Raw genomic sequence first — 26,381 nt, 5'->3', positions numbered from 1 at the left:
TGACTTTTTAAAAAATACGGTGGAAATTTAAATATTTACAAGATTTATTATTCCAAAAGATTATCTTACCTTTCGACTTCTAAGGAAAGTGAAGAAAACGATTACACGAAACTCAAAAAACTTTGAAATTTTTAAAGCAGAAAGTCAAAAACTGAAAAATTTGATGTAGAAATTCAAAAAATTACTGAACGGTCTTTTTCAGTTCTTATCAGGTTTTCAGTGCCGTGAATGACGGCAACGGAAAAATTTGTCCAAATATTTAACGGATTTTTTTTGAAAATTTTGAATTTTTAAAAAATACGACAGGAATTTCAATAGTTCCAAGAGTTCAAATTGTTCCAGAAGATTGTTTTACCTTTCGGCTTCTAAGGAAAGTGAAAAAAACAATTGCACGAAACTCAAAAAACTTTGAAATTTTTAAAGCAGAAAGTCAAAAACTGAAAAATTTGATGTAGAAATTCAAAAAATTACTGAACGCTCTTTTTCAGTTCTTGTCAGGTTTTCAGTGCCGTGAATGACGGCAACGGAAAAATTTGTCCAAATATTTAACGGATTTTTTTTGAAAATTTTGAATTTTTAAAAAATCCGGCAGGAATTTCAATAGTTCCAAGAGTTCAAATTGTTCCAGAAGATTGTTTTACCTTTCGGCTTCTAAGGAAAGTGAAAAAAACAATTGCACGAAACTCAAAAAACTTTGAAATTTTTAAAGCAGAAAGTCAAAAACTGAAAAATTTGATGTAGAAATTCAAAAAATTACTGAACGCTCTTTTTCAGTTCTTGTCAGGTTTTCAGTGCCGTGAATGACGGCAACGGAAAAATTTGTCCAAATATTTAACGGATTTTTTTTTTGAAAAGTTTGATTTTTTTTTAAATGCGACCAAAATTTAAATAGTTCCAAGATTTGAAATCGTTCCAGATTATTGTTTTACCTTTCGGCTTCTAAGGAAAGTGAAGAAAACAATTGCACGAAACTCAAAAAACTTCGAAATTTTTAAAGCAGAAAGTCAAAAACTGAAAAATTTGATGTAGAAATTCAAAAAAGGCCGAAATTTAAATTACTGAACGCTCTTTTTCAGTTCTTGTCAGGTTTTCAGTGCCGTGAATGACGGCAACGGAAAAATTTGTCCAAATATTTAATGGATTTTTTTTGAAAAGTTTGATTTTTTTTAAAATACGACCAAAATTTAAATAGTTCCAAGATTTGAAATTGTTCCAGAAAATTGTTTTACCTTTCGGCTTCTAAGGAAAGTGAAGAAAACAATTGCACGAAACTCAAAAAACTTTGAAATTTTTAAAGCAGAAAGTCAAAAACTGAAAAATTTGATGTAGAAATTCAAAAAAGGCCGAAATTTAAATTACTGAACGCTCTTTTTCAGTTCTTGTCAGGTTTTCAGTGCCGTGAATGACGGCAACGGAAAAATTTGTCCAAATATTTAACGGATTTTTTTTTGAAAAGTTTGATTTTTTTAAAATACGACCAAAATTTAAATAGTTCCAAGATTTCAAATTGTTCCAGAAGACTATTTTACCTTTCGGCTTCTAAAGAAAGTGAAGAAAACAATTGCACGAAACTCAAAAAACTTTGAAATTTTTAAAGCAGAAAGTCAAAAACTGAAAAATTTGATGCAGAAATTCAAAAAAGGCTGAAATTTAAATTACTGAACGCTCTTTTTCAGTTCTTGTCAGGTCTTCAGTGCCGCAAATGACAGCAACGAAAAAATTTGTCCAAATATTTAACGGATTTTTTTTTTTAATTTTGAATTTTTAAAAAATACGACCAAAATTTAAATAGTTCCAAGATTTGAAATTGTTCCAGAAGATTGTTTTACCTTTCGGCTTCTAAGGAAAGTGAAGAAAATAATTGCACGAAACTCAAAAAACTTGAAAATTTTTAAAGCAGAAAGTCAAAAACTGAAAAATTTGATGTAGAAATTCAAAAAAGGCCGAAATTTAAATTACTGAACGCTCTTTTTCAGTTCTTGTCACGTTTTCAGTGCCGTGAATGACGGCAACGGAAAAATTTGTCCAAATATTTAACGGATTTTTTTTTTAATTTTGAATTTTTAAAAAATACGACCAAAATTTAAATAGTTCCAAGATTTGAAATTGTTCCAGAAGATTGTTTTACCTTTCGGCTTCTAAGGAAAGTGAAGAAAATAATTGCACGTAACTCAAAAAACTTTGAAATTTTTAAAGCAGAAAGTCAAAAACTGAAAAATTTGATGTAGAAATTCAAAAAAGGCCGAAATTTAAATTACCGAAAGCTCTTTTTCATTTTTTGTCAGGTCTTTAGTACCATGGACGACAGCAACGGAAAAATGTATTCCAATAACTGATTGATTTTCTCACTCTAAATTTTGAGATTTTAAAAAATATGACCATAATTTAAAAAGCTACAAGATTTCAAATTATTTCAAGAGATTGTTTTACTGTTCGACTTCTAAGGAAAGTGAAGAAAACATTTGTACCAAACTCAAAAATCTTCAAAATCTTTAAAGCAAAAAGTCAAAACTGACAAATTCATATTTTTAAAAATTCAAAATAAAGTTCGTATTTAAATAAAACAAAGGACAAAAATGAACTTATTAAAAATACTTTTTCAGTTTTTGTCAGATTTTCAGTGCCGGGAATAAGAAGCTACAGAAAAAAAAAATCATGTATCTGACTAATTTTTATACCTGTAGATATCCCCCCAAGAAATGTGGTGAATTTTTACTTGTGATTTATCATTCATATTTTTTAGATTTGCCCCCTATTTTCTCAGAGGATATGTCATTTACCAAAATTAGTCTCCCCAGCCACCCACCCACCCGCTATTTTCTCAGAGGATTATGTCATTTACCAAAATCAGTCTTATCTTGCAAATACTAGCATTTTGGCAAATGAAATACCGTTTAAGTAAGTAGAGGGCGGGTGGGCGGGGCTGGTACTTGCTAAGATAAGATTTATTTTGGCAAATGACATATCCTCTGAGAAAATAGGGGCGGGTGGGCGGGGCTAGTACTTGCTATGATAAGACTTATTTTGGCAAATAACATCCTCTGAGGAAATAGGGGGCGGGTGGGCGGGTCTAGTACTTGCTAAGATAAAACTGATTTTGCCTGTGTTAATCTTGTAAAAACTTGTTAAATTTCAAAGGTGTTAAGTTGCAAATTTCTATAGTAACGAATTAAATTCTGAAATCTGATTGGGTGTTTATCTTTTATATTTCGTTCTACTTCAGGAGCGAGGGAAGTTCTGTTGAGACAACGTTCGACCAAATTTTTTTATGGAAATTTTGAGATTAAAAAAAACATTGACCGGAATTTGAAAAGTTAATAGATTCCAAGGTATTCCAGAGATTTGTTTTGCTGTTCGACTTCTAAGGAAAAGTGAAAAAAACGTCTAGACGAAACCCAAAAAACTTAAAAATTTTGAAAGAACAAAGTCAAAACTAAAACAGTTTTCATTTTCTCAACAAATAGTGGTCCTTCGAGCCGGATATTCAACATCCTTATACAATTGTTGCCCTTTCGTGGTATTTTACACATTTCATGATTTTGTTATGTTACTGGTTAACTTTGAAGTTATTTTTTTTTAATTTATTTAAACAAAATATCTTTATTCTACAATCCAATCTATCGTGGTCCTTCGAGCCGGATATCTCATCTCTTAGTCGCGTCACAGCCGGCCTTCCGCCCCTCCCCTCTGGACAATCCCCCGTTAAAACCCCCCAAATCTGGCCAGTGCCGGCGTCCGCCACTGCGCTCACAAATGCACCGTGATTCATCCTCCACTTATCTGCAAAGGTCGCGCGTTTCGCACTTGCGAAACGTCACCTTCAGAGCGAAAGAAGTGTTGGCGTTCGCGCGAACCGCCGGCCGATTCTCGGAGTGGGTATTCAAAATCCGGGAATTTCTATTATGTCAATGTCTATTTTTAAAAAAATCTGAGCGACGCGAAGCCGCGAACTTGTTGTTTATTTCGGGAACTGCAAGAACAGATGCTCCGAATATTTGAGCGGATCGGGAACGCCAAACATCCTTCGAAAGCCTAATAACATGGCGGAGATCGCAGGCGTCATCGCCGCTTGCGGTTGGCAGGCGAATCAGCTGGTTATGCGTTCCGGGAAACTATTGAACATAAACAACCTGGAATGGCTCGGGGAGACCGCATGACGAATCGACGTACGGAAAGCTACAGCCGGTGGAAAAGGCTTGTTTTACGTTGTTGTTGTTGTTGTAAAAAGCGATTCCGTCCGCTCGGCTGACGCCTCGTGTCGACGATTTATGGCTAAAATCTCACTGTTTTGACACAGATAAAGTGACTATTTCGTCATTTTGTGTCATTGGAGTCGGATTTTTCCGGCTGGGGTCAGAAAGTGTAAATACAGTCTACCAATCTTTTTTATCTACAACAAAAAACCAAATTCGAATCTTGCTCCTTTTCTAAATATTTACAATCACTTTCGTAAGTTTATCTTTTATCGCACACCAGGATCCTACCGCAAGCACAACTTCGAGCCTCCTCCAATCGCAATTCCATTAGCAAACAAGTTGTTTCCAGGCCTCTCATTCGCTTCTATTTTTGTTTAAAACCCGCAATCCGAGCCTAAGACACTCCGGCACCGTCGTCGGTCAGGTGATCGTCCTAATCATGTTTTCGCGATAAGTGGCGCAGCAAGCCAGATAATGATAACACAATAAACAGAGCAGAATTCATTTTTCGCTGCCAAAATACGCTCTTATCTAATCGGGGCCGTTCTTTATTATCCACAACAACTGGCACCGGTCACGATTTGTCACAGATTCCTTGTTTATTTGTATCCACGCAGAATGGAGGTTTTCGCCGAGGAAACAGGAAGCGATAAGGCTGTGTTGACTTATAGACTACCGAAGCAGCCGCAGACCACGTGTCCACCCTTGCAGAGCCCCCACTGGTTAATCTGCGTTTTCACACTTGGCGCGATTAGATTCGCATTATTTAGGAGCCGAGCGATAAGGGAATGTCAACGAGACTTTGGTCGGCGTTATCGAGGCATCTTTCGCTTCTTTGTGTCACTGAGCGGCGACCTTTCGATTTTAATTGATCTTGTTGCTATATTGGGACGTGGGGGATAAGCGCTGGAACAGCGACGCCCTAAAACTCGCAATCTGAACCTTCATTGTTTAGATATCAGGGTTTTCATTTTTATGGAGTTATATTGCGACAAAAACCCCCCTCCAAAATGTTAGTTACGTCATCCCAAAAGTTTGCTAAGTAAAACCTAGTTTAAGTATTCAGAGTATCAAAGGACGTCCGTCTGTCCGTCTGTCTGCCATCCCGGATTTTTATTAGACAGATAATCTCCGAAAGTACTGGACCGATTGTTACGAAATTTTGTACTTATATTACGAATATTTCGATTTGCCTATTTTTCCTTTTTATAATTTTTCATTTGCTGGATTTTAATTTTTTTGAAATTTAAATTCTTCAATTTTTCAGTCCTTTGATTTGCATTTTTTGATTCTTAGGGCCGGTTGCATTAACGCAAATCAAATTTAATCTCTGATTAAGAACAATTGTAACTATGATAATAACAATCGTTACTATGGAGTTAATCAGCGATTAAATTTGATTTGCGTTTATGCAACCGGCCCTTAGTTTTAACTATTTCCGTTGATCGATTTGTATTTTTCACTTACTTGATTTTTCAATTTTTTTTTCGGTCGCAATTTTTCGATTTTCGGCATCTCGATTTTTAAATTTTCAATTGTTAAATTTTTCGATTTGATGTAGCTTCCCAATTTTATTATTTTTCAGTTCTTCGATTTTTCAATTTCACTATTATTTATTTTTTAAATTTTTAGACATTTTAATTTTTCGAATTTTCAATTTTTTTGTTTAATTTTTCAATTCTTCGATTTGCATTTCTTCGATTTTTCAAATTAAAATTTTTTTAGTTATTTGATTTTTCAGTTTTTCTTTTCGTCAATTTTTCGATACGCAGTTTTTTAATTTTCCATTTTAAATTTTACAATTTTTGAATTTTCATCTTTCGAAATTTTCGATCGTACAATTTTTCGATTATTCTATTTTTTAGTTTTTTAAATTTTCCGGTTTTTCACGTCAATTGTTGGACATTTTAATTTTTCAATTTTTTGATTTTTCAAATGTTCAGGTTGTCTACTTTTAGTTGCCCGAATTTTCAATTTTTCAAAATGCATTTTTTTAGTTTTCATTTTTTTTTATTTTCAAGCTTTGAATTTTCAACTTTTCAATTTTTCGATTTTTCAAAATTTCGAATATCGAGAATCTCGATTTTCATTTACTTTTCGACTGTTCAATTTTTTGATGTTACGATTTTTTGTTTTTTCATTTTTACTTCCCGAGCGTAAGCAAAGGAAGTATTGTAATCGAGTCCGTCGGCCGACTGTCTACTTTTACGTTTTCTCGATCTTTCATGACCCCTAGAAGACCAAGAAATAGGTCTCCCATTTCCGTCTGTCCGTCTGTCTGCCGTCCCGGATTTTTATTAGACAGATAATCTCCGAAAGTACTGGACCGATTGTTACGAAATTTTGTACTTATATTAGGAATATTTTGATTTTCCTATTTTTCCTTTTTATAATTTTTCATTTGCTCGATTTTAATTTTTTTGAAATTTAAATTCTTCAATTTTTCAGTCCTTTGATTTGCATTTTTTGATTCTTAGTTTTAATTATTTCCGTTGATCGATTAGTATTTTTCACTTACTTGATTTTTCAATTTTTTCTTTCTTTCATTTTTCGGCCGTAATTTTTCGATTTTCGGCATCTCGATTTTTAAATTTTCAATTGTTAAATTTTTCGATTTGATGTAACTTCCCAATTTTATTATTTTTCAGTTCTTCGATTTTTCAATTTTACTATTATTTATTTTTTAAATTTTTAGACATTTTAATTTTTCGAATTTTCAATTTTTCAAATTAAACTTTTTTTGGTTATTCGATTTTTCAGTTTTTCTTTTCGTCAATTTTTCGATATGCAGTTTTTTAATTTTCCATTTTAAATTTTACAATTTTTGAATTTTCATCTTTCGAAATTTTCGATCGTACAATTTTTCGATTATTCTATTTTTTAGTTTTTTAAATTTTCCGGTTTTTCACTTCAATTGTTGGACATTTTAATTGTAAAATTTTCTATTTTTAGATTTTTCAAATGTTCAGGTTGTCTACTTTCAGTTGCCCGAATTTTCAATTTTTCAAAATGCATTTTTTTTAGTTTTCATTTTTTTTATTTTTAATCTTTGAATTTTCAACTTTTCAATTTTTCGATTTTTCAAAATTTCGAATAGCGAGAATCTCGATTTTCATTTATTTTTCGATTGTTCAATTTTTTGATGTTACGATTTTTTGGTTTTTCATTTTTACTTCCCAAGCGTAAGCAAAGGAAGTATTGCAATCGAGTCCGTCGGCCGACTCTCTACTTTTACGTTTTCTCGATCTTTCATGACCCCTAGAAGACGAAGAAATAGGTCTCCCATTTCCGTCTGTCTGTCCGTCTGTCTGCCGTCCCGGATTTTTATTAGACAGATAATCTCCGAAAGTACTAGACCGATTATTACGAAATTTTGTACTTGTATGTATTAGGAATATTTCGATTTTCCTATTTTTCCTTTTTATAATTTTTCATTTGCTCGATTTAAATTTTTTTGAAATTTAAATTCTTCAATTTTTCAGTCCTTTGATTTGCATTTTTTGATTCTTAGTTTTAATTATTTCCGTTGATCGATTTGTATTTTTCACTTACTTGATTTTTCAATTTTTTCTTTCGGCCGTAATTTTTCGATTTTCGGCATCTCGATTTTTAAATTTTCAATTGTTAAATTTTTCGATTTGATGTAACTTCCCAATTTTATTAATTTTCAGTTCTTCGATTTTTCAATTTTACTATTATTTATTTTTTTAATTTTCAGACATTTTAATTTTTCGAATTTTCAATTTTTTTATTTAATTTTTCGATTCTTCGATTTGCATTTTTTCGATTTTTCAAATTAAACTTTTTTTAGTTATTCGAAATTTCAGTTTTTCTTTTCGTCAATTTTTCGATATGCAGTTTTTTAATTTTCCATTTTAAATTTTACAATTTTTGAATTTTCATCTTTCGAAATTTTCGATCGTACAATTTTTCGATTATTCTATTTTTTAGTTTTTTAAATTTTCCGGTTTTTCACTTCAATTGTTGGACATTTTAATTGTAAAATTTTCAATTTTTAGATTTTTCAAATGTTCAGGTTGTCTACTTTTAGTTGCCCGAATTTTCAATTCTTCAAAATGCATTTTTTTTTAGTTTTCATTTTTTTTTATTTTTAATCTTTGAATTTTCAACGTTTCAATTTTTCGATTTTTCGAAATTTCGAATATCGAGAATCTCGATTTTCATTTATTTTTCGACTGTTCAATTTTTTGATGTTACGATTTTTTGTTTTTTCATTTTTACTTCCCGAGCGTAAGCAAAGGAAGTATTGTAATCGAGTCCGTCGGCCGACTCTCTACTTTTACGTTTTCTCGATCTTTCATGACCCCTAGAAGACGAAGAAAGACGTCTCCCATTTCCGTCTGTCTGTCCATCTGTCTGCCGTCCCGGATTTTTATTAGACAGATAATCTCCGAAAGTACTGGACCGATTGTTACGAAATTTTGTACTTATATTAGGAATATTTCGATTTTCCTATTTTTCCTTTTTATAATTTTTCATTTGCTCGATTTTAATTTTTCTGAAATTTAAATTCTTCAATTTTTCAGTCCTTTGATTTGCATTTTTTGATTCTTAGTTTTAATTGTTTCCGTTGATCCATTTGTATTTTTCACTTACTTGATTTTTCAATTTTTTCTTTCTTTCATTTTTCGGCCGTAATTTTTCGATTTTCGGCATCTCGATTTTTAAATTTTCAATTGTTAAATTTTTCGATTTGATGTAACTTCCCAATTTTATTAATTTTCAGTTTTTCGATTTTTCAATTTTAGTATTATTTATTTTTTTAATTTTTAGACATTTTAATTTTTCGAATTTTCAATTTTTTTATTTAATTTTTCAATTCTTCTATTTGCATTTTTTCGATTTTTCAAATTAAAATTTTTTTAGTTATTCGATTTTTCAGTTTTTCTTTTCGTCAATTTTTCGATATGCAGTTTTTTAATTTTCCATTTTAAATTTTACAATTTTTGAATTTTCATCTTCCTAAATTTTCGATCATACAATTTTTCGATTATTCTATTTTTTAGTTTTTTAAATTTTCCGGTTTTTCACTTCAATTGTTGGACATTTTAATTGTAAAATTTTCTATTTTTAGATTTTTCAAATGTTCAGGTTGTCTACTTTCAGTTGCCCGAATTTTCAATTTTTCAAAATGCATTTTTTTTAGTTTTCATTTTTTTTTATTTTAAATCTTTGAATTTTCAACTTTTCAATTTTACGATTTTTCAAAATTTCGAATTTCGAGAATCTCGATTTTCATTTATTTTTCGACTGTTCAATTTTTTGATGTTACGATTTTTTGTTTTTTCATTTTTACTTCCCCAGCGTAAGCAAAGGAAGTATTGTAATCGAGTCCGTCGGCCGACTCTCTACTTTTACGTTTTCTCGATCTTTCATGACCCCTAGAAGACGAAGAAATAGGTTTCCCATTTCCGTCTGTCTGTCTGTCCGTCTGTCTGCCGTCCCGGATTTTTATTAGACAGATAATCTCCGAAAGTACTGGACCGATTGTTATGAAATTTTGTACTTATATTAGGAATATTTCGATTTTCCTATTTTTCCTTTTTATAATTTTTCATTTGCTCGATTTTAATTTTTCTGAAATTTAAATTCTTCAATTTTTCAGTCCGTTGATTTGCATTTTTTGATTCTTAGTTTTAATTATTTCCGTTGATCGATTTGTATTTTTCACTTACTTGATTTTTCAATTTTTTCTTTCTTTCATTTTTCGGCCGCAATTTTTCGATTTTCGGTATCTCGATTTTTAAATTTTCAATTGTTAAATTTTTCGATTTGATGTAACTTCCCAATTTTATTATTTTTCAGTTCTTGGATTTTTCAATTTTACTATTATTTATTTTTTAAATTTTTAGACATTTTAATTTTTCGAATTTTCAATTATTTTATTTAATTTTTCAATTCTTCGATTTGCATTTTTTCGATTTTTCAAATTAAACTTTTTTTAGTTATTCGATTTTTCAGTTTTTCTTTTCGTCAATTTTTCGATATGCAGTTTTTTAATTTTCCATTTTAAATTTTACAATTTTTGAATTTTCATCTTTCGAAATTTTCGATCGTACAATTTTTCGATTATTCTATTTTTTAGTTTTTCAAATTTTCCGGTTTTTCACTTCAATTGTTGGACATTTGAATTGTAAAATTTTCAATTTTTAGATTTATCAAATGTTCAGGTTGTCTACTTTTAGTTGCCCGAATTTTCAATTTTTCAAAAAGCATTTTTTTTAGTTTTATTTTTTTTTTTATTTTTAATCTTTGAATTTTCAACTTTTCAGTTTTTCGATTTTTCAAAATTTCGAATATCGAGAATCTCGATTTTCATTTATTTTTCGACTGTTCAATTTTTTGATGTTACGATTTTTTGTTTTTTCATTTTTACTTCCCGAGCGTAAGCAAAGAAAGTATTGTAATCGAGTCCGTCGGCCGACTCTCTAATTTTACGTTTTCTCGATCTTTCATAACCCCTAGAAGACGAAGAAATAGGTCTTCATTTCCGTCTGTCTGTCCGTCTGTCTGCCGTCCCGGATTTTTATTAGACAGATAATCTCCGAAAGTACTGGATCGATTGTTACGAAATTTTGTACTTATATTAGGAATATTTCGATTTTCCTATTTTTCCTTTTTATAATTTTTCATTTGCTCGATTTTAATTTTTTTGAAATTTAAATTCTTCAATTTTTCAGTCCTTTGATTTGCATTTTTTGATTCTTAGTTTTAATTATTTCCGTTGATCGATTTGTATTTTTCACTTACTTGATTTTTCAATTTTTTCTTTCTTTCATTTTTCGGCTCTAATTTTTCGATTTTCGGCATCTCGATTTTTAAATTTTCAATTGGTAAATTTTTCGATTTGATGTAGCTTCCCAATTTTATTATGTTTCAGTTCTTCGATTTTTCAATTTTACTATTATTTATTTTTTAAATTTTTAGACATTTTAATTTTTCGAATTTTCAATTTTTTTATTTAATTTTTCAATTCTTCGATTTGCATTTTTTCGATTTTTCAAATTGAACTTTTTTTAGTTATTCGATTTTTCAGTTTTTCTTTTCGTCAATTTTTCGATATGCAGTTTTTTAATTTTCCATTTTAAATTTTTCAATTTTTGAATTTTCATCTTTCGAAATTTTCGATCGTACAATTTTTCGATTATTCTATTTTTTAGTTTTTTAAATTTTCCGGTTTTTCACTTCAATTGTTGGACATTTTAATTGTAAAATTTTCAATTTTTAGATTTTTCAAATGTTCAGGTTGTCTACTTTCAGTTGCCCGAATTTTCAATTTTTCAAACTGCATTTTTTTTAGTTTTCATTTTTTTTATTTTTAATCTTTGAATTTTCAACTTTTCAATTTTTCGATTTTTCAAAATTTCGAATATCGAGAATCTCGATTTTCATTTATTTTTCGACTGTTCAATTTTTTGATGTTACGATTTTTTGTTTTTTCATTTTTACTTCCCGAGCGTAAGCAAAGGAAGTATTGTAATCGAGTCCGTCGGCCGACTCTCTACTTTTACGTTTTCTCGATCTTTCATGACCCCTAGAAGACGAAGAAATAGGTCTCCCATTTCCGTCTGTCTGTCCGTCTGTCCGCCGTCCCGGATTTTTATAAGACAGATAATCTCCGAAAGTACTGGACCGATTGTTACGAAATTTTGTACTTATATTAGGAATATTTCGATTTTCCTATTTTTCCTTTTTATAATTTTTCATTTGCTCGATTTTAGTTTTTTTGAAATTTAAATTCTTCAATTTTTCAGTCCTTTAATTTGCATTTTTTGATTCTTAGTTTTAATTATTTCCGTTGATCGATTTGTATTTTTCACTTACTTGATTTTTCAATTTTTTCTTTCGGCCGTAATTTTTCGATTTTCGGCATCTCGATTTTTAAATTTTCAATTGTTAAATTTTTCGATTTGATGTAACTTCCCAATTTTATTATTTTTTAGTTCTCCGATTTTTCAATTTCACTATTATTTATTTTTTAAATTTTTAGACATTTTAATTTTTCGAATTTTCAATTTTTTTATTTAATTTTTCAATTCTTCGATTTGCATTTTTTCGATTTTTCAAATTAAAATTTTTTTTACTTATTCGAGTTTTTCTTTTCGTCAATTTTTCGATATGCAGTTTTTTAATTTTCCATTTTAAATTTTACAATTTTTGAATTTTCACCTTTCGAAATTTTCGATCGTACAATTTTTCGATTATTCTATTTTTTAGTTTTTCAAATTTTCCGGTTTTTCACTTCAATTGTTGGACATTTGAATAGTAAAATTTTCAATTTTTTGATTTTTCAAATGTTCAGGTTGTCTACTTTTAGTTGCCCGAATTTTCAATTTTTCAAAAAGCATTTTTTTTAGTTTTATTTTTTTTTTGATTTTTAATCTTTGAATTTTCAACTTTTCAGTTTTTCGATTTTTCAAAATTTCGAATATCGAGAATCTCGATTTTCATTTATTTTTCGACTGTTCAATTTTTTGATGTTACGATTTTTTGTTTTTTCATTTTTACTTCCCGAGCGTAAGCAAAGGAAGTATTGTAATCGAGTCCGTCGGCCGACTCTCTACTTTTACGTTTTCTCGATCTTTCATGACCCCTAGAGACGAAGAAATAGGTCTCCCATTTCCGTCTGTCTGTCCGTCTGTCCGCCGTCCCGGATTTTTATAAGACAGATAATCTCCGAAAGTACTGGACCGATTGTTACGAAATATTGTACTTATATTAGGAATATTTCGATTTTCCTATTTTTCCTTTTTATAATTTTTCATTTGCTCGATTTTAATTTTTTTGAAATTTAAATTCTTCAATTTTTCAGTCCTTTGATTTGCATTTTTTGATTCTTAGTTTTAATTATTTCCGTTGAACGATTTGTATTTTTCACTTACTTGATTTTTCAATTTTTTTTTCGGTCGCAATTTTTCGATTTTCGGCATCTCGATTTTTAAATTTTCAATTGTTAAATTTTTCGATTTGATGTAACTTCCCAATTTTATTATATTTCAGTTCTTCGATTTTTCAATTTTACTATTATTTATTTTTTTAACTTTTAGACATTTTAATTTTTCGAATTTTCAATTTTTTTGTTTAATTTTTCAATTCTTCGATTTGCATTTTTTCAATTTTTCAAACTAAAATTTTTTTAGTTATTCGATTTTTCAGTTTTTCTTTTCGTCAATTTTTCGATATGCAGTTTTTTAATTTTCCATTTTAAATTTTACAATTTTTTAATTTTCATCTTTCGAAATTTTCGATCGTACAATTTTTCGATTATTCTATTTTTTAGTTTTTTAAATTTTCCGGTTTTTCACTTCACTTGTTGGACATTTTAATTGTAAAATTTTCAATTTTTAGATTTTTCAAATGTTCAGGTTGTCTACTTTCAGTTGCCCGAATTTTCAATTTTTCAAAATGCATTTTTTTTAGTTTTCATTTTTTTTTATTTTAAATCTTTGAATTTTCAACTTTTCAATTTTACGATTTTTCAAAATTTCGAATATCGAGAATCTCGATTTTCATTTATTTTTCGACTGTTCAATTTTTTGATGTTACGAATTTTTGTTTTTTCATTTTAACTTCCCGAGCGTAAGCAAAGGTGCCACAAACCCCTTTACTACCAACATCAAACAGGTGGTTCGTCATCCAGCACGACAATCGAACATCGGCGCCAATCAAACCGCGTCCAATTTAAATTAATAACAACAATCAAGAGCATCGTACACATAAACCAGTTAAATTAATAAACACAGCGTAAAGAATATCGATCCCATGCGACGCCACTGACTCCGAATCGGATCCCCCAGTCTCGCATACAAATGCGCTATTATGGCGTCACAAAGTTGTGTAATTTTGATGGTAAAAATCGCCGAGATTCCCGGAAATACGAACCACCCGGGTCCAGCAACCTGTGTCGCACCTGCCTCCCAACACCATGGGCGCCCCGAGACTAGTGTGTCAGGTTTGCCGCCTTGTTGACATAAGCAATAAATTTCGCTGGGGCCGATTCATAGCACACTAATACATAATCTTTTCAAAAAATCGATTCATTTAAAATTTTCGCATTTTCTTGTTTCGCTCTAAAAATAAAAACTGTGCTTACGAAGTGTATGTACGTTTGAATTTCAGAAACGCCCACGCAATCGAACAAACACAAAAAAAATTGCGAATTCCATTCGTCTGAGTAAGGCGACGATCTTGGTTATAATACCGGAATGATAACTGAAACTTGGGTATTTAGCGCGAAATAGCTGCTTCATTCGTCACTGATAACCGCGAGACAGCGTCGGATTTAACCAAAACAAAGGCCCCCGCTGTTTTCAGTTCGGCTTACGCTTTTCAACCTTCCCGGAACACTAAATCGTAACGGCTTCCCACAAACATAAAGAAAGCGACGCTAACTTTTATTGCCGACGTCAAACAGGTGGTTTAAACAACAATGGGGCATTAACGCCATATTGTCGATCGAGCGAGATTTGGATCAATAAGGTGGTCGAAGTGGAAGATTCCGCGCCCCGAAAGGACAAGTAAGCAGATGAATTTGAAAATCGAGGTTGTGGGGGTGATTGATGGATAAGTTTTGGTTAGCGGATTCATAAACCAATAATATAGATTTAATTTTTTTAAACAAGATGTGATTTATAAATCCGTGTTCAGTTTTTAGTCTAGACACCTAAATTTTCGAAAAAAAAAATGAAAATTGTATGACAACATTTAACTCTTTAACTTGAATTTGTAAAACTGAATGCTCTGAAAGCTTGCAAACATTTTAAGGTTATCGTAATCGTGGTAAATCGTTAATCAAAACGTATTCGTTTATCCCCTCCCAAAAAATTGATGACGTCAACTCGAAATTTTGCCTCTCTGAAATATGCAAAATGATGCAATTTATTATATTGATTAAAACCAATTTTTCGTTTCTTCAATTTTTCAAGTTCTTGATTTCTAAATTTTAGATTACCTATTCAAAATTTTCATTTTATAGTTTTTCGTTTTTTCGTTTTTCAATTTTGCAATTTTTCCATTTTTTTGATTCGAAAAATTGGAAAATGAAAAACTGAAAAACCGAAAAAATGGAAACTCAAAAAATTGCAAACCGAAACACTGACGAAAGGAAAGATAGAAATACTGAAAAACTAAAAATTGAAAAATTTTAAAATCAAGAAAAATTAGTGAATAGAAAAATTGGCAAGAAGAAAAAGCGAATCAAATCGAAAAATTGGAAAACCCAAAAACTGTAGAATTTAAAATTTATAGAATCGTCAAAATTGTAAAGAAGAAACGCAAGAATGAAACACTGAAAAACTAAAAACTGAGAAACTTAAAATCAACAAAAGTGAATGAATCGAAAAAATTTGAAAGATGAAAAAACGAATCGAATTGAAAACTTGAAAGGCACGAAAATTGTGGAATCGTCAAAATTGTAAAGTCGAAATTAAAGACAATGATAATAAATGATGAAGTTTTAGAATCCAGTAGTTGAAAAATGGAAAAATTCTAAAATCAAAGTGAGAAATTGAAAAATTGAGAAATTGAAAAATCGAAAACTAAAAAATCAAAAAAAAAAAAGAAAAATCGAAAAATTGTAAACTCAAAAAAGTGGAAATTCGAAAAATTGTAAATCGAAACACTGCAGAAAGGAAAGATTCAAACATTGAAACAACTAAAAACTGAAATAATTAAAAATCGCCAAAAAATAGTGAATCCAAAAATTGGGAAACCCAAAAATTGTAAAATTTCTAGAATCGCCAAAATTGTAAAGTCGAAGAACTGTAACTGTAATTATTATTACATATATAAAATGAAAACTAGGAAAATTGCAACTTAAAAATTAAAGAAATGAAACACTGAAAAATCGGGAAACTGAACATCGAAAAATTGCAAATCGAAGCACTAAAGAAACGAAAAATTTAAACATTGAAAACTAATAATAATAATAATAATAATAATAATATTTATTTACAACTTAATAAATCATGTACATTGTTATGTAAATGACTTACAGTTACGTCAATAAACAAGAAATTTAGACATTAACAGTAACAATACTATTGTATCAAACAGAAATAGTAACAACAAACACAAATGAACAAGAAAGCTTTACTAAGCAGCAAGAAAATCGCTTATACAATAACAATTTAATCCCAGCAGGTACGATTTAACTTTAGCTTTAAACTTTAAAATATTATTTACTTCTTTTATATCAGTCGGTAATTTATTAAACATTCTACAAGAATTATATTGAAGACCTTTCTGGAAATATGTCGTATTATGTTGTCTAGGTAGCAAGTGGTCCTTGTGTCGAGTATTATAGGTGTATGAGTTTCTACTACCTTGTAAAACTTGTACGTTTTGGAAAGCATAGCAAACAACATTATAAATATACAGACTTGGTAATGTTAAAATCCTAAGTTCTTTGAAGGCTTTCCTGCAAGACTCCCTTCTTTTCAAACCAGTAATAATTCTAATGGCCCATTTTTGAATAACAAAGGCCCTTTGGGCTTTGGAAGAAAGACCCCAGTGCACGATTCCGTATTGCAAAATACTTTGAAAGCACCCGAAATAGAATATCATAACCGTATTCAAATTGCATTGTCGCACTAGGTTACGCAAAGCATAACAAACAGTTGCTAATCTTTTGCATAGATTTTCTAAATAATACGTCCACGTCATTTGACTGTCTAGTGTCAATCCTAGTAATTTTACAGTCTGTGAGAGCTTCATATTTTGATTATTGAGCAATACATCATCGTTAAAGTTGGATTTTCCATTGAAAAAGGTGATAAGCGATGTTTTGTCTTCATTTATACATAACTTATTAGTATCAACCCACTCACACAAATTTGAATAAATTATCTTTACTTTTTCTTCAGCGTCAGCACCTGTAAGTACAAAGTTAGTGTCATCTGCGTAAGACATTTGCATTACGTTACATTTTTTTCTTAAGTAAGATGGCAAATCATTCACATAGATGATAAATAAAGTCGGGCCCAAAATGGACCCTTGCGGAACCCCGATATCAATGGATGTAGCTTCAGAAGATGTGCCATTTACTATTACTTTTTGTGTTCTGTTGTTAAGGTAAGATGCAACCCACTCATATGCTTTACCTCTAATACCATAACGTTGTAATTTTTGTAATAAAATTGAGTGGTGGACGCAATCAAAGGCCTTGGTAAAATCAATAAAAAGTCCTAAGTTATTTTTTTATCAACATGACAATAAACGTTGGCTAGATAATCAGCGAGGGCACTATCCAAACCACGACCTTTGGTGAAGCCGTGCTGTGCTTTGTCTAATATTTTATGTTTCATTAAAAAGTCAATTAAATATTTATTTACTATATTTTCAAATATTTTTGAGATACTTGATAATAGACTGATAGGTCTATAGTTTTCAACCGATTTACAATCACCTTTTTTAAATAGAGGTTTTACCAAAGCTTTTTTGAGACCTGTCGGAAAGTGTCCCTGTTCCAAAGAACTAAAAACCCAGAAACTTCAAATCGCCAAAAATTAATGAATCGGAAAAATTGGAAAGAAGAAAAAACGAGTCGAATTGAAAACTTGGAAAACCCGAAAATTATAGAATAGTCAAAATTATAAAGTCGAAATTAAACATCGACAAATTGAAAAATTAAAAATCAAATAAATGAAGTTTTAGAATCCAATAGTTGAAAAATGGAAAAATTCTAAAATCAAGTGAGAAATTGAAAAATTGAGAAAATGAAAGATCGAAAACTAAAAATCAAAAAAAAAGAAAAATCAAAAAATTCAAAAACCGAAAAATTGTAAAATCAAAAAAGTGGAAATTTGAAAAATTGCAAATCGAAACACTGCAGAAAGGAAACATTCAAACATTGAGACAACTAAAAACTGAAAAACTTAAAAATCGACAAAAAATAGTGAATCGAAAAAATTGGCAAGAAGAAAAAATGAATCAAATCGAAAAATTGGGAAACCCAAAAATTGTAAAATTTCTAGAATTGCAAAAATTGTAAAGCAGAAAAACTGTAATTATTACTACATACATAAATGAAAACTACGAAAATTGCAACTCAAAAATTAAAGAAACGAAAAATTGAAAAATCGGGAAACTGTAAATCGAAAAAGTGGAAAATCGAAGCACTAAAGAAACGAAAAATTTAAAGATTGAAAATTAAAAATGGAGAAACTTCAAATCGCCAAAAATTAATAAATCAAAAAAAACGAGTCGAATTGAAAACTTGGAAAACACGAAAATTTTAGAATCGTCAAAATTGTAAAGTCGAAATTAAACATCGACAAATTGCGAAATTTAAAAAATTTAAAATCCAAATGAACAATTGAAAAATCGAGAAACTAAAAAATCGAAAACGAAAAAATACAAAAAAATTGAAAAACCGAAAAATTCAAAATCCAAAAACTGGAAAATCGAAAAATTGCAAATCAAAGCACTGAAGAAACGAAAGATTGAAAAACTAAAAAACTAAAAACCGAGAAACTTAAAATCGACAAAAATTAATGTACTGAAAAAATTGGAAAGAAGAAAAAACGAGTCGAATCGAAAACTTCGAAAACCCGAAAATTATAGAATCGTCAAAATTGCAAAGTCGAAATTAAACATCGACTAATTAAAAATGGGATATTTATAAAATCGAAATGAAAAATTGACAAATCGAGAAACTGAAAAATCGAAAACTAAAAAATAAAAAAAAAAATTTAAATCAGAAAACTCAAAAATCGAAATATTGTAAAGTCAAAAAATGGAAATTAGAAAAATTGCAAATCGAAACACTGAAGAAAGGAAAGATTCAAACATTAAAAAATTAAAAATCGAGAAACTTAAAAATCGACAAAAATTGCCAAGAGGAAAAAATCGAATCGAAAAATTGGGAAACCCAAAAATTGTAAAATTTATAGAATCCCCAAAATTGTGAAGTCGAAAAACTGAAACACTGAAACATCGAAAAATTGAAAAATCGAATAAATGATGATCCAATAATAATTGAAAAATTGGTCGAAAGTTGTTTCAACAGAACTTCCCTCGCTCCTCAAGTAGAATGAACAAAAAATAAACACCCACCAGATTTAGGAATTTAACTCGTTACTATGGAAATTTGCAACTTAACACCTTTGAAATTTAACAAGATTTCACAAGATTAATAGAGGCAAAGCTTATCCTAGCAAGTACTAGCCCCGCCCACCCGCCCCCTATTTTTTCAGAGAATATGTCATTTGTTGAAATAAGTTTTACCTTTGAAAATAGTAGCCCCGCCCACCCGCCCCCTATTTTTTCAGAGAATATGTCATTTGTTGAAATAAGTTTTACCTTTGAAAATAGTAGCCCCGCCCACCCGCCCGCTATTTTCTCAGAGGATTATATCATTTGCCAAAACCAGTTTTATCTTACCAAGTATTAGCCCCACCAGAGGATAGTATATAAGACTTATGTTAGCAATACTAGCTCCGCCCACTTGCCTTTTTTTTCTCAGAGGATAGTATTTCCTAGTACTTGCTAAGATAAGTCTTATTTTGGCAAATGACATATCCTCTGAGAAAATAGGGGCGGGCGGGAGGGGCTAGTACTTGCTAAGGTAAGACTGATTTTGGCAAACGCCATACCCTGTGAGAAATAGTGGGCGGGTGGGCGGGGTTAGTATTTTCAAAGGTAAAACTTATTTTGGCAAATGACATATCCTCTGAGAAAATAGGGGGCGGGTGGGCGGGGCTAATACTTGGTAAGATAAAACAAACTTTGGCAAATGACATATCCTCTGAGAAAATATCGGGTGGGTGGGCGGGGCTAGTCTTTACTAAGATAAAACTGATTTTGGCAAATCACAATCTTCTGAGAAAATAGCGGGTCGGTGGGCGGGGCTAGTACTTGTCGAGATAAAACTGATTTTGGCAAATGCTATATCGGCTAGGAAAATTGAGGGCGGGTGGGCGGGACTAGTCCTTGCTAAGACTAGACTAATTTTAGCAAATGACATGATAAATCACAAGTAAAAACTCATCATATTTTGCACATTTTGAGCAGAATTTATGCGGCAAAATTTTGAGAGTACGTCATCAATTTCTTGTGCGGAATAAACAGATATATTTGGTTACATGCTTACAATAACTTTAAAACATATGCAAGATTTCAAAGTATTCAGTTTTGCAATTATTTTTGATCTAATCAATATAATATATTGGCTCAGTCATTAATTTTTTTGACACTCCGTATAAGCAAATCTAACAGATACTAATGTAGCGATAAATCACAAGTATGTACATATAGAATCATCATATTTTGCTCATTTAAGATAGGATTTATTTAGCAATATTTTGAGGTGACGTCATCAATATTTTAGGGAGGATGAACACATACATTTTGATCAAAAATTTACTATGCTTATGATAACTTGAAAACATTTCCAAGATTTCAAAGCATTAGGTTTTCCAGTTTCTGATTAAATCAATAAAATAAATCCACGCATTCATTCAATTTTTGAGTCACCCTGTATAAGCAAATCCAACAAATATGAATCGCTTACGCTCGGGATGTAAAATTGGAAAAGTTCTAAACTTGTAAAACTGAAAAAACGAAAAATTTTAAAAATTACAATTATTATTACATTATTAAAGGAAAATTAGAAAAATTGCAAATGAAAAATGGAAAAATTCTAAAATCCAAGTGAGAAAAAAAAAATTATAGAATCAGAACATAGAAACACTGATTGAAGAATTGAAGAACATGAAAATTTCAACAATCGAAAAAACTTGTGAAACTGCAACAAGAAAAATAAGAAACGGGGGAACTACTTTTTCTCACTCTAACGATTTTAAAACGTCAAATTAGGTCACACTCGGGAACTAAATATAAACAGTGTCCTACAAACACGAACAAAGGGTAAACACCGTCGGTAGCGACCGCAGCTCGCGACTACGTCAGAAACGAGCGCCGCGAGCTGCGTTTTCATATAATTATAAACGTCAAGTCCGTCACACAACCCACAGAATTAAAAAAACGTGCAGAATTCCACCAGCGTATTATTAATTTTTGATGACTCAATGGGATTTTAGGAAATCCAGCAACACAAAGTAGTTAAATGACTCGTTTAGTATAGTATATGACACCGCAGTGCTTGTAGCCATCTAATATTGACACGAAATCCATTTTCAGTGGTTTCTGCGGTCACATTTTTTTCTGTTATTGGTAAAAATGGAAAAATTCTAGGTTTTAGTTTCAGGAAACATTCAACCATCAAAGCAGACCTACAGATACTTCGAATTCCATTCACCTGACTAACAATACGTACTATAATTACACTGAAACGATTTTCACTACGTATTTTGAAAAAACAGTCGTTGTTGTTGGTTGTCCACGACCGGAAAAGTCAATAAACGTCAAACAGGTGGTTTGTCATTAACCGACAATAACAATCTAAGTTGGCGCCATATTGTCAATCAAAGCGAATCCATAAACATAAATGAAACGAAGACGATGGAAGGTTGAACTGATTGGAGAACGAATAAAGGAAGACTGGTGATGTAGGGTATGCACCGCCTATGGAGATGAGTCCGGAAGCGAATCTTCCAAGTCGATTATCATATTATCAAATTCGCTGCGACAACACTATCAGCGACAGGCTGTTATCCTCCGGCGCAACAGTCAATTACGTCACCTGCGAATGTCTCATGACGCCACGGCCCCATTATGTAATTGTAGTGTGTAAAAATGAGCGAAATTCCCGGAACTGCCCCCTCGCCCCCCTCGCACCTGTCGTCACCCCGCAAAAAACCACCCAAATAAAAGCGCAAAACACGCCCCCCCCCCGCGTCCTTGACCCGCACGTCTGGCCGAAACGTGTCTAATTGCACCCAGCACGCCGTGGCATTTAATTGTCGGCGGCGGGGGGCGGGCGGGCGCCGCTCGACAGACAGCGTATGACGCCAGGCCGCAGTCACGGCGGCGCCAGGCTGGGGCGCAGCCCCACTCACCCTGTCCGGGGCGACGCTCACATGGCGGTTGGCACTCGTGGGGGCTGCCGACGTCTCCGAAGTTGGCACTACTGCATAGCACTCCGCACTGACAGATTCGCACACCCGATAACTAGATACTGCGTGCACAATACACACTAATATGATATGGTGGCTAGTGCGGCGCCATGTTTACTAGCTGCGTCTCTCTCGCTCGTGACTAATCCTCGCGGCGTCTCGCTCGCGCTCTCTCGCAGCCGACTTTCAAACCTGTTCGCGGCTGTCTCTCTCTGGGCTCGGATTCACCTCGCCGTTCCGCGTCATGCTTTCTCTTTCTACGGGTCTCACTCGCATTTTGCGCGAACACGCGATCCGGACAAAGTCTAATGTGCGAGGTGCGCAGTTCGCCGCCGACGAGCGCCGCCTCCCGACCACGACTGGAGAGCGGAGAGTGCGTGCGGTGCTCGGAAATGGGCAGCGAGGCACTGCCGATAACGAACGATTATTTACGTACGCGACGATGACAGATGGTTTTTGATGGAGTTATCGCCGCCCCCCGCCCCGGACTATCATTGTCTAAATATAGCCAGCGCGTTTATTCGATTCGGAGAATTCTGCACGGGATCGCCCCGAAACTGCGCCGCCGACGGAATTTCCTCTCGGGGATCTTCGGCTAAAGGGGGCCGCACGCGGACGAGGAAGACGGGGGGGCGGCGTGACGCACGGACACGTGGTGCGGCGAGCCAAGAAAACACGGCTTTGGGCATAGTGGGTGATGTTCGAGCGCTTTGAAGTTTGTTTTTTAGCGATGGCCTCATTATTTACGGATTGAAGATGCTAATTTTAGCCAATGACCGGATTTACTTACTGGACGGATGGTGTTTACTTTATTGTTTATTATTGTTAATAATAATTTTGCGGTGACGGAAAACGTTTAACTGGGGAAGTCGAAATGACAGCTGGCTGCGCTACTCGAAATCATAGCACACTTACCTTTTTCTGATCATCTGTTGGTAATTCTGTGTTTGTCATTTGTGTCATTTGCATCTCAAGTTTCAGGAGATTTGAACATTATGTTATATGTATATAAGCTATATACTCAGACCTATACCGTTCAGGATGTTTTTAGACACCATGTAATTGTAGTAATTTGTGAAAGGAAATTCATCATATTAGGTTAAGTTGTTTTTAATGTAAGGTTGGAAATCTGATAAAAGTGGGATTTATAAACTTGCTTTTCCCGCTAACGTTGCCGCATTTAAAGGGATTGTATTTATATTTTGCCATTTTTCTTAATACACATAGCATATTTGAACAACACAACTCTCAAAAACATGTTTTTAATTTTTTGTAAAGAAATAAGTATTTTGCAGTTAAGCTCTCCCCTCTTGGTTCACGGCGAACAAAAAAAATCATCACAATTGAAATGGGGCGGGTGGGTGGGCTTATATTTTGCCTTTTTGTTTTACTGTGTGTAGACTTCTTTTCACAACATGAAACTTAAAACATAAAAAATTTGTATAGTTTTGGAAATTTCGTTCTACCCTATAAAATTTTATTGGCAATAACGAGACGGACAGTAGTACAATAGCAAGAGATATTTACAACTTGAAGTTGTCGCGTGCAGCTAATCCCCAGGTGTTAGAAAAAAGAATAATCCAGGTCCAGACAGCATTATTTTATGAGTACAACTACCTGCTAAATGCTCTTCGATAAATTCGGGTGAACTAGTGTGAGCCATAAATATTTCTTACCATTGTACTACTGTCCACCTCGTTGTCAATAAAATTTTATAGGGTAGAATGAAATTTCCAAAACTGTATATAAGGAAATATCGATTTTGCAATTAAGCTCCGCCCCATGTTTTCTTGCAAAAATCTACCATTTCAACCATGTGTTAAGTTTCTTGTTGTGAAAAGATGGCCATGTATATTTAAAAAAAGAGGCAAAATATAAACCCCGCCCACCCGCCCTGTCTCAATTCTGATGATTTTTTTTTATTCATCATACGCTTAATTGTAGGTCTTTGATATTTTACAAGTTTTTGAAACCTTTGAAATTGCGTACGTTTTTGGTTGATTTATTAATGTTTTTGACACATTTTGCGTTTATCAGTTTTTAAGAATTTGACATTTCACTAACACACTTACAACTGTATTTTTGACATTAGTAACGTGTTTGTGTCTGACATTTTTTACATTTCCACACATTTGATATTTTTGACATTCCTGGAATTCTTGACATCCTTGAAAATTTGGACATGTTTGAAATTTAAATGTTTTTGAGAGAGAATGTTTTGTATCTTCCAAATTTTCACATATTCGAGGGTTTCACGTTTTACTTCACACATAAAACTGTATTTTTGACATTTTTAACGTATTTTATCTGGCACTTTTTAAATTGTCACACATTTGATATTTTTGACATTTGTAGAATTCTTAACATCTTTGAAAATTTTGACACGTTTGAAATTTAAATGTTACTAATATTCGATATGTTTTTGGTCCTCTTGAAATTGCTCACATTTTTGACAGATTAGTGTTTCTGACACCTTTCGTATTTTCCAAATTTTGACATTTTCGAGATTCTGACATTTAACTAACACGCTTAAAAGTGTATTTTGACATTTCTGACGTGTTTGTGTTTAACATTTTTTACATTTCCGCAAATTTGATATTTTCGACATTCCTGGAATTCTTGACTTCCTTGAAAATATCGATATGTTTGAAATTCATACATTTTTGGTACATAATGTTTCTGACACATTCTGTATTTTCCAAATTTTCAGATATTCGAGGTTTTCACATTTTACTCACACATTTAAAACTGTATTTTTGACATTTTTAACGTATTTGTATCTCACATTTTGGATATTTCCCATATCTAATATTTTTGACATTCCTGAAATTTTGACGTCCTTGAAAATTTTGACATGTTTGAAATTTAAACGTTTTCGATATTCTGTATATTTTTGGCCCCTTTGAAATTGCTCACGTGTTTGACAGATTGAATGTTTCTCACACCTTTCGTATTTTAAAAATTTGGACATTTTCGAGGTTTTGACATTTAACTAACACGCTTAAAACTGTGCATTTCTAACGTGTTTATGTTTGACATTTTTTTACATTTCCACAAATTTGATATTTTTGACATTCCTGAAATTCTTGACATCCTTGAAAATTTCAATATTTGAAATTTATACGCTTTTGACAGTGAATGTTTCTAACACATTCTGTGTTTTCCAAATTTTCACATTCGAGGTTTTGACATTTCACTTCCACATTTAAAACTCTATTTTTGACATTTTTAACGTATTTGTATATGAGACTTTATTTCCCATATCTGACATTTTTGACATTCCTGGAATTCTGACCTCCTTGAAAATTTTGACATGTTTGAAATTTAAACGTTTTTGATATTCTGTATGTTTTTGAGACCTTTGAAATTGCTCACATTTTTAACAGGTTAGTGTTTGTGACACCTTTCGTATTTTCCGAATTTTGACATTTTCGAGATTTTAACATTTAACTAACACGCTTAAAAGAGTATTTTAACATTTCTGACGTGTTTGTGTTTCACATTTTTTACATTTCCACACATCTGATATTTTTGACATTCCTGGAATTCTTGACGTCCTTGAAAATTTCGATATGTTTGAAATTTATACGTTTTTGACAAAAAATGTTTCTGACATATTCTACAATTTCCGACAAAAAATTTCAAAAATCACTTTTCTGTCATGTCAAAAATTTTAATGTAATCTATGCTTTATTGTCATTATTTCGAACAGCTGGAATGTCAAACTTTCAAAATTCCAGCTTACGCTACATTCATGTAAGTGTCAAATGTAAAAGTTAAAAATGACCGTCAAATATTTAGGTTAGAAACATCTAAAGGTTGCTTTACACCATCTGACGACTGAATGACATTGACGCCTGAAATTTTTTGCCGACAACTGTATATTTTCCAAATTTTCGCATATTCGAAGTTCTCGTATTTTACTTGCACAATTAAAAATAGATTTTTGACATTTTTAACGTATTTGTATCTCGCATTTTTGATAATCTGATATTTTTGACATTGCTGGAATTCTGACGTCTTTGAAAATTTTGACTTGTTTGAAATTTAAACATTTTTGACAGAGAATATTTCTGACACATTTTGTATTTTCCAAATTTTCACATATTCGAGGTTTTCACATTTTATTTACTTACACACTTAAAACTGT

The 26,381-nt window shown here is 31.9% G+C and overlaps 1 protein-coding gene across 1 annotated transcript in view; it reads right to left on the bottom strand.

Moving 5' to 3' along the window:
* Positions 1-22,680, bottom strand: part of LOC135126157 (uncharacterized) — an 84,499-nt gene extending 61,819 nt beyond the window's left edge. Inside the window, exon 1 of the mRNA XM_064051995.1 lies at positions 22,175-22,680. The gene's annotated coding sequence lies outside the window, so the exon portion shown is untranslated. The remainder of the gene's footprint in view (positions 1-22,174) is intronic.
* Positions 22,681-26,381: the final 3,701 nt, after the last annotated feature.

The sequence above is a fragment of the Zophobas morio genome, unplaced genomic scaffold, assembly GCF_036711695.1.
Source record: "Zophobas morio isolate AGI-343-1 ecotype UQ-CSIRO unplaced genomic scaffold, CSIRO_AGI_Zmor_V1 ptg000010l, whole genome shotgun sequence".
Classification (NCBI taxonomy): domain Eukaryota; kingdom Metazoa; phylum Arthropoda; class Insecta; order Coleoptera; family Tenebrionidae; genus Zophobas; species Zophobas morio.
The sequence above is the reverse complement of the archived record's forward strand: the minus strand, read 5'-3'. Positions and strand labels throughout refer to the sequence as shown.